Source organism: Vulpes lagopus, chromosome 5 (genome assembly GCF_018345385.1).
Source record: "Vulpes lagopus strain Blue_001 chromosome 5, ASM1834538v1, whole genome shotgun sequence".
NCBI classification, from domain to species: Eukaryota; Metazoa; Chordata; class Mammalia; order Carnivora; family Canidae; genus Vulpes; species Vulpes lagopus.
Window position 1 is genome coordinate 76,857,893 of NC_054828.1, and position 9,760 is coordinate 76,867,652.

The following is a 9,760-nucleotide window of genomic DNA, read 5'->3' on the forward strand; positions in this document are numbered from 1 at the left end:
GACATACTTTCTGCCATAATCTCAAAAGGTTATTCAGCCTCTGCTGGAACAATTCTAGCAATGAATAATTAATAGTGCAAATATCTTAACCAAAGGTACTATGTGCATGAGAGAAGCAGAAAGTAAAGAATATAGCACGCATGCAGAGGGAAGCAGATTTGGAGTAAACGTCTAGCTCTTGCCAAAGCTGATAACCATTCCTGCTTATGGATTCTATAAGTCACCATTATTTCTTTATAATAAATCCCCCATCCTTTTTTTTTTTTTTTTTTTTTTTTTGCTTAGTTTCTGTCACTTATAACCAAAAACAACAAACCGATTAACTAATACAGATCATCCTGGGGCAACCTGTTCTTGAAACAACATTCATACTCACACCTTTTATTTTTTTCTTCTTAGATGCACTAAAATTATAATTCCAGGGAGAGGACAGTGGTCTTCTTAGGTCACTGATGAGCTATTAGGAGAAGGGCAGAGTTTGTCTCTTTATGAAACTACCCAACACTTAGGCCTCAGGAACTCTGGAATCTGAGTGACTTTTGCTTCTAATTTGATCAGCATCATGTCATTCACACACAGGTGTTGCCTGTGAGCTCCTGCCCTTTGGCCCTTTGAGCAATACTAGACTGTGTAATAATGGTGAACACTGTGATCAGTACATGGAAGGTAGTCGACTCTTTCACAATGAATGGAAAAAGGGTATCAAGAAACATTTGTTTAGAACTTTAGAATTTATAAAGCTTGTTCTTTGTGAACCTATGAAATGGTAAAAGTACAAGAATCTTGAAGCCTGTAAACGTTATAGTAAAAGGAAAATAAACAGAAGTTTGAATATTATAGCCAGAGTTGCCAGCAAGTTCTTAAAACTTATTGAGGAAACCAAGTAAGCCACATATCTAAACTTAAATAACGCTGCTAAAAAAAGGATGAGATTTTCCACCATTGGGTCTGAAGTTTGCAGAGGTTTTACAAGTGAGATCAGAGGAAGCAATAACAGGGGCTTGTGTCCATTTATTCTTATTACTGAGTGCCTAATTAGACGCCAAATACGAGTTAGGTAAGGAAGGTGAGTTAAAACAGTCTTCACAACCTGTGTCCACATTTACCCAGAAACCAAACTATGCTGCTTAGAAAAGGTCTGCAAGTAAATACCAGCTCTTGTTTGAATTGAATGATTGCATACGTGAAAAAAAGCATTTCTCAGGAGGTGATGCTCTTGGCAGACAGAAGAATAAAAAGCCACTATATCTGGACTGATATCCAATCATATGCACTAGTATAGATGAACTGGTGATTTAAAAAATTGAAATGCTTTCCTACAGATTAGTAAATAACTCCTGCCCTGAGGCAACCCCCTCTCTCATCCGCAACTCCTATGCCGCAGCACCAGAATTTACAGCTCTCCCTCCAGCTAGGAGCTCTACCTCCGGCTAGGAGCCTCCCGTGCCTACAGTCTGTGCTGGTGGTTATTTACAGTTATCACCCCTGACTAAACCTTGCAGTGTGAGCTCCGTGGAAGCAGGAATTTGTCTTCTTAATCTTGAGAGTGTTCACAGACCTTATCGGTGTCATCCTCACAGATGGTCCAGACACTGAAAGTGAAAGCAAAGATTTGGGGGAGGTGGAGAAAAGAACAAAGTATGCATCATAAGTCCTGTGAAGTCCCCTATTTAAAATAATGACTGCTTTAGATAGCCTGTTTCGCATATGAAGCCTTAGCAAAATTTGCCCTGCCTTCTGGAAGCTACCTCATGAAATGACTTTTCTCATCGTCATCTGTCTGGTTTCCCCACTTGGTCAGGAAAGCCAGGCAGAGAGCAGACCCAGGTGGTCCATCCGTTGGAATTTGGGATTGATGAGGTTGGGATGAAGGGAGGAGGGAGGATGAGAAGGATAGTTAGAGTAGTTTCCACAGCATCTAAAACATTTTATTCAATTAAAATTTTTTTTGAATTTTATTTATTTATTCATGAGAAACACACAGAGAGAGGTGGAGACATAGGCAGAGGGAGAAGTAGGCCTCCTGCGGGGAGCCTGATGCAGGACTTGATCCCAGAACCCTGGGATCACAACGTGAGCCAAAGGCAGATGCTCAATCAGTGAGCCATCCAGGTGGTCCCAATTTAAAAAAAAAAAAAAAAGTTTTTAACAGATTTCTTCCCCTACTAGCCTCTAAATCATATCCTTTCAGGGCAGAAAAAATAGTCATATGTTATTCCCCAGGGTCTAGTATCCTGTACCTGGAACCTAGCAAATGCTCAATTAATATTTATTGAATAAATGACCAAATGGATGACATGTTCATAGATTGGGGCAAGGAAACCTTGGTTATACACAGTACAATTCATGGTTTGTGCTCTACTAAGTGAAGGCATATCTGTCAACCATTCCCTTCATTTATCCAATCAGTTTCAAAATTATTTATTGTTCAATCACTATGGGCTAGGAATAGCAGGTACTGGTTTATACAAAGGTAAACAAGAGAAACATGAAGTTTGTTGGTAGAGGTTATATTCTACTTGGCTCGGTCTCTCTCCCATTACTCCCAACTCAGCTCTACCCCCATTGCTTCTCACTCCTCAGTCTAGAATGATAAAAGCCTTGGATGATGATTGTTTTCTAAAATCCCATGTGTCCACTTAGATTTCCTCTCAGAACTGCAGCCCTACTCCATTTCTATGGAGTCCAAGTGGGTTGAGTCTTTCTAGCAGCCATTGCAATCTTAGCTACTTGTTGTCTCAACAACTGCCACTGTGGCTTGGCTTCCCCCTCATACTCCTCCAGCTCCTTTTTCTTTATTGGACCCTCTGTTGTCTATTCATACCGGTGTTCCAGAAATTAGTGAACAACTATCTCACCAAGTGATTTTTCTTTTCAATCATAAAGGTCAGATATTTCAGTTATTGTTAGTGTCTGTTATCCTTCCTTATTTTTTTTTTTTAAGAAATTATTAGCCTGGGATGCCTGGGTTGCTCAGTGGTTGAGCATCTGCCTTCAGCTCAGGGCATGATCCTGGGGTCTGGGATCAAGTCCCACATCGGGCTCCTTGAGGGAGCCTGCTTCTGCCTCTGCCTGACACTCTGCCTCTCTCTGTGTGTCTCTCATGAATAAATAAAATATTAAAAAAGAAAAAGAAATTATCAGCCTGACTCATTCAGCCCTATCTGCCTGAAAACTGAATCCAATGTGACATTAAATGTGATGAAATGGGGCACAAAAACTTGCTGTTGATTCTTTTTTGTGATGAATTCTACATCTTACAAAGATGAAATTTTTTGTTAATTAGTCCCATGTGATTGTCCTTTCTCTGCTCTCTAGCTCACTCTTTCACTCCATTACTATCTGATGTGGGACCTTTTCCTCTCCACTTTGTTAGGGAGTATGATCCTCCGGTTCTGGAACTCTGATAGTCAAACTCAGAGTTCAATGTGCCATTTCTCTAAGGAGGCCTACCTCAAAGCCCTTAGGTGAATAAGAACCAAAATCCCAGAAGCAATGTCCTTTTTTATTCACTATTTATGCAGCCTGTTGCTTCTTGAGAATATTACAATGATGGCTTTGAATTGGGGCTTTAGACAACAATTCTTTCTTCCTCTTCTAAATTGAGATCAAACTGGGAAGTAGAGAAATAATACTACTATTTTTTATTACTGATCAAACTAGTTGGGGAACATGAGATCTGTAATGACCCAAATATCTTGCTAACATTCTACCCCAGAATTAGGCAGACTTACCCAACTAGCTAGGAAACAGCAGACCTTCCCCCAAAGAGGCAGCAGGCTCCTTATCACATGCAGAGAACAAACCGGGGTGTACCTGTACTGAGACCAGAATTCTCTCAAAAATATTCACTTATCTCTGGGTACAGCCCTACACCAAGAGAGAACTAGGCCGTGCAAGACCCTACAATGATCTTAGCACCTTTGCTTCCTCCTAGTTAAGTGGCTGTGATGATCTCATAGACTGCCAACTGTTGGCTTTCTGCCAGCCTTTAGCTGGGAAGAAGTTGTGTTGCAATATGCATTTTGTTCAAGATGTGACTTTTGAGAATTTTGTATGATATAATGCCTTTCTTCTTAGTCTCATCATTGTGATTGTGTTGTACTTCAGTTTATGGCAAAATATCGCTGCAAAAGTAAACTTTTTAGATTTTTATATTACTCTGGAGATAGGATGGATATTTATGTTGGCATCCATCATTTCTGTCACCACAAGTAGCAAAACCTCAGCTCACATTACTGAATATATTTGATTTTGAGCAAGTTTTACATTACTACTTATTTTTCTTCAATATACTTAATGAAAAAAGGTGGAAAATGCTGCTGAGAAAATCTGAAAATACCAATAAGATAAAAAGCCCTAACTGAACCTCTAAAATGCTTCAAGACTCTGATAAACAGATATTATGTAGTAGGTGCTATCAGAAGCTCTAGTAAAATTTGTATACCTTTAAACCACTTTTTGGAAGAATAAAGGAAAAGGGTCAAGAAGATAGTTTATATCCAGGTTAAACTGGATACAAATACTATTTACCACAAATTGCAACAGAGGCATTTTATGATTTGTTTGTTTGTTTAAGTTGATCTTTGTAACTGTTATAACTTTGTAATTGAAATTTGTCTCAAATGGAAATTTATATAGGTTTTGGGGCTTGGGGATGCTGATGGGGAGACAAACTTTTATTTAACATGGGTCAAATTACAAATAAGAGAGGGGATATCACGAGTAAATTATAGAAATGAAAAGGACTATAAGGGAATACAACGAATAATTGTATGCCAACCAATTAGATAAACTAGATGAAATGGACAAATTCTGAGAAAGATACAAGCTACCTGAATTGATTCAAGAAGAAATAGAAAACCTAACTAAACCTATAACAAGTACAAAGATTGAATTAATTATAATGGTAATAGTAATAGTAATATCTCCCACAAGGAAAAGTCCACATCCAGACACCTTAACTTGTGAACTCCAGAAAATGTTTAAAGAACACTAATGCTGGGGTGCCTGGGTGATGCAGCTGGTTAAGCATCTGCCCTCCGCTCAGTTATGATCCCAGGGTACTGGTATCGAGCCCATAGTCAAGCTCCCTGCTCAGTGAAGAGTCTGCTTCTCTCTCTCTTTGCTCCTCTCCACCCCCAACACTCGTGCTTTCTCTCTCTCTAAAAAAATTAATAAATCTTTTGAAAAAAAAAAAAGAACATTTTAGAGGCACCTGGTTGGCTCAGTGATTGAGCATCTGCCTTTGGTTCAGGTCATGATCCCGGGGTCCTAGGTTTGAGTCCCACATCAGGCTCCTTTCAGGGAGCCTTCTTCTCCCTCTGCCTATGTCCCTGCCTCTCTGTGTGTGTGTCTCCCATTAAGAAATAATAAAAATTTAAAAAAATTCTAAAGAATCAACAAAAAAATAGAATAAGTGAATTCATCAAAGTTGTAGGCTACAAGATCAATATGCAAAAATCAATTATATTTCATTGCACTAGAAATGAGCAATCCAAAAATAAAATTAGGACTATGATTCCATTTAAAGCAACATAAAATAAATGAAATATTTAGGTAATTCTAATAAGAGAGGTATAAGATTTATAGACCTAGAACTATAAAATATTGTTGAAAGAAATTAAAGAAAATCTAAGTAAGTGGAAAGACATCCCATGTTCATGAATTGAAAGATTTAATGGGGTTAAAATAACAATAATTGCCAAGTAACTGTTAAAATAACAATAATTACATGTTCATTACAATCCATATCATGATCCCAGCTGGGTTTTTTTTTTTTTAAAGAGAAGGGGAAAGAGAGAAGGGTTAGGGCAGAGGGACAGAGAGAATCTTAATCAGGCTCCATGCTCAGTGCAAAGTCTGACATGGGGCTTGATCTCATTACCGTGGGATCAGGACCTGAGCTGAAGTCAAGAGTTGGACAGTTAATTAACTGAACCACCCAGGTGCCCCAGTTTTGTTTTGTTTTGTTTTCTTCAAAAATTGGGAGCTCATCCTAGAATTCATCTAGAAATGCACAGGACCCAGAAGAGTCAAACAATCTTGAAAAAAATAACAAAGTTGAAGAACTCACACTTTCCAACCTCAAAACTTACTACAAGTAACAGTAATCAAACAGTGTGGTACTGGAATAAGGATAGATATATAGATCAATGGAATAGAATTGACAATACAAAATAAACCCGTATATCTATTATCAACTGATTTTTAACAAGGGTGCTTAGGTAGTTCTATGAGGGAAAGGATAGTCTTCTCAACAAATGATGTTGGTACAACTAGATAGCCACATGTAAAAGATTGAAGATGGACCCCCCAACTCACACCATATATAAAAATTGCCTCAAAATGATCATCAACCTAAACATATGACCTCAAAGTATATATCTCTTAGAATAAAATATAGGAATGAATCTCTGTGACCTTGGACTCAACAGTAGTTTGTTTGTTTTTTAAGATTTTATTTACCCATAGGAGACACAGAGAGAGGGGCAGAGACATAGGCAAGGGAATCCCTGCAGGGAGCCTGATGCGGGTCTCAATCCCAAGACCTCAGGACCACGACCTGAGCCAAAGGCAGAGGCTCAACTACTGGACCACCCAATTGCCCCCTCAGCATTAGTTTTTAAGTGTGACACCAAAAGCATGGTGGGGGACAAAATAGGTAAGTTGGATTTTACCAAAAGGTAAGAGCTTTTTTTGCTTCAAAGGACATAATCAAGAAAGTGAAAAGACAAACCACAAAATATATGCAAATCATATATAAGGTCAAAGAATTGTATCCATTGTGTATATTATAATAGATATTATATAGATATATAGATACCTATATTTATATCTTATTAACAACTCAACAACAAAAGGACAAAAAATCCAACTAAAGAATGGGTAGTGGATTTTTTTTTTAGCAAGTTCTATACCTAACGTGTAGAATTCACAATCCCAAGATCAAGAGTCACATGCTTTACCAGCTAAGCCAGTCAGGTACCTCAGGTACTGGATTTGAATACACATTTCTTCGAAGAGGACATATAGGAGTGCCTGGGAGTGCAGTTAAGTGTCAAACTGGATTTTCTCTCAGGTCATAATCTCAGAGTCCTGGGATTGAGCTCTATGTTGGACTCTACACTGAGAATGGAGTCTGCTTGAGACTCTCTCTCCCTCTCCTTCTGTCCCTCCTTCCAGTTGTGCTCTCTCTCTCTCTCTCCCTCTAAAATAAATCAATAAAATTGTTTTTTTTTAAAGAAGATATACAAATATCTAATAAGCACATCACTAGCCATTAGGGAAATGCAAATCAAAACCATCATGAGATACCACTTCATGTCCACCAGGATGGCTATAATCAAAAAGACATGTAATAACAAATGTTGGTGAGAATATACAGGGACTGGAACTCTCATGCACTGCTGGTGGGAATGTAAAATCATGCAATCACTTTTGAAGATAGTTTGACATTTTCTCAAAAAGTTAGGCATAGGGTTACCATACAACCCAGCAATTCCACTCTTAAATATCTACCCAAAATAATTGAAAACATGTCCACTCAAAAGTGTGTAAGTGAATGTTCATAGCAGCATTATTCAAAATAGCCAACAAGTGGAAATAACCCAAATGTCCATCAACTGATGAATAAGCAAAATATGGCATTTCCATACAATGTGACATATTTTTGGCAGTAAAAATGAAGGAAATACTGGCACATGCTACAAAATGAAAAAAATAAAACCTTGAAAAAATTACACTAAGTGAGAAAAAACAAATATGCAAGATTACATATTGGGGTGTGTGGGTGGCACAGTTGGTTAAGCATCTGACTATTGGTTTCAGGTCAGGTTGTGATGTAATGGTCATGGAATTGAACCCCCTGTCAGGCTCCATGCTCAGCATGGAGTCTGCTTAAGATTCTCTCTTCTCCCCTTGCTCCTCACACTTGTGCTCTCTTTCTCTCCAAATGATTAAATCATTAAAACAAGACTACATATTACATGCTTCCATTTATGTAAAATCCCCAGAATGAACAAATATATAAATACAAAAAGTAGATTAGTGCTTGCCAAGGACTGAAAGGAGGGAGAGCAGGTGATGAGTATGGAAATGGTGAGAGACAGAAAGGAACTAGAGAAAAAGCAACAAATGGACCCCACCCCCAGCAGAAGAAGACAGTTAATTAAAATTCGAGCAGAACTAAATGAAATCGAGACCAAAAGAACTGTGGAACAGATCAACAGAACCAGGGGTTGGTTCTTTGAAAGAATTAATAAGATAGATAAACCATTAGCCAACCTTATTAAAAAGAAGAGAGAGAAGACTCAAATTAATAAAATCATAAATGAGAAAGGAGAGATCACTACCAACACCAAGGAAATACAAACGATTTTAAAAACATATTATGAACAGCTGTACGCCAATAAATTAGGAAATCTAGAAGAAATGGACGCATTCCTGGAAAGCCACAAACTACCAAAACTGGAGCAGGAAGAAATAGAAAACCTGAACAGGCCAATAACCAGGGAGGAAATTGAAGGAGTCATCAAAAACCTCCCAAGACACAAGAGTCCAGGGCCAGATGGCTTCCCAGGGGAATTCTATCAAACGTTTAAAGAAGAAATCATACCTATTCTACTAAAGCTGTTTGGAAAGATAGAAAGAGATGGAGTACTTTCAAATTCGTTCTATGAGGCCAGCATCACCTTAATTCCAAAACCAGACAAAGATCCCACCAAAAAGGAAAATTGCAGACCAATATCCCTGATGAACATGGATGCAAAAATTCTCAACAAGATACTAGCCAATAGGATCCAACAACACATTAAGAAAATTATTCACCATGACCAAGTAGGATTTATCCCTGGGACACAAGGCTGGTTCAACACTCGTAAAACCATCAATGGGATTCATCATATCAGCAAGAGAAAAACCAAGAACCATATGATACTCTCATTAGATGCAGAGAAAGCATTTGACAAAATACAGCATCCATTCCTGATCAAAACCCTTCAGAGTGTTGGGATAGAGGGAACTTTCCTCGACATCTTAAAAGCCATCTACGAAAAGCCCACAGCAAATATCATTCTCAATGGGGAAGCACTGGGAGCCTTTCCCCTAAGATCAGGAACAAGACAGGGATGTCCACTCTCACCACTGCTGTTCAACATAGTTCTGGAAGTCCTCGCCTCAGCAATCAGACAGCAAAAAGACATTAAAGGCATTCAAATTGGCAAAGAAGAAGTCAAACTCTCCCTCTTCGCCGATGACATGATACTCTACATAGAAAACCCAAAAGCCTCCACCCCAAGATTGCTAGAACTCATACAGCAATTTGGTAGCGTGGCAGGATACAAAAATCAATGCCCAGAAATCAATGGCATTTCTATACACTAAGAATGAGCCTGAAGGAAGAGAAATTAAGGAGTCAATCCCATTTACAATTGCACCCAAAAGCATAAGATACCTAGGAATAAACCTAACCAAAGAGGTAAAAGATCTATACCCTAAAAACTATAGAACACTTCTGAAAGAAATTGAGGAAGACACAAAGAGATGGAAAAATATTCCATGCTCATGGATTGGCAGAATTAATATTGTAAAAATGTCAATGTTACCCAGAGCAATTTACACGTTTAATGCAATCCCTATCAAAATACCATGGACTTTCTTCAGAGAGTTAGAACAAATTATTTTAAGATTTGTGTGGAATCAGAAAAGACCCCGAATAGCCAGGGGAATTTTACAAAAGAAAACCATAGCTGGGGGCATC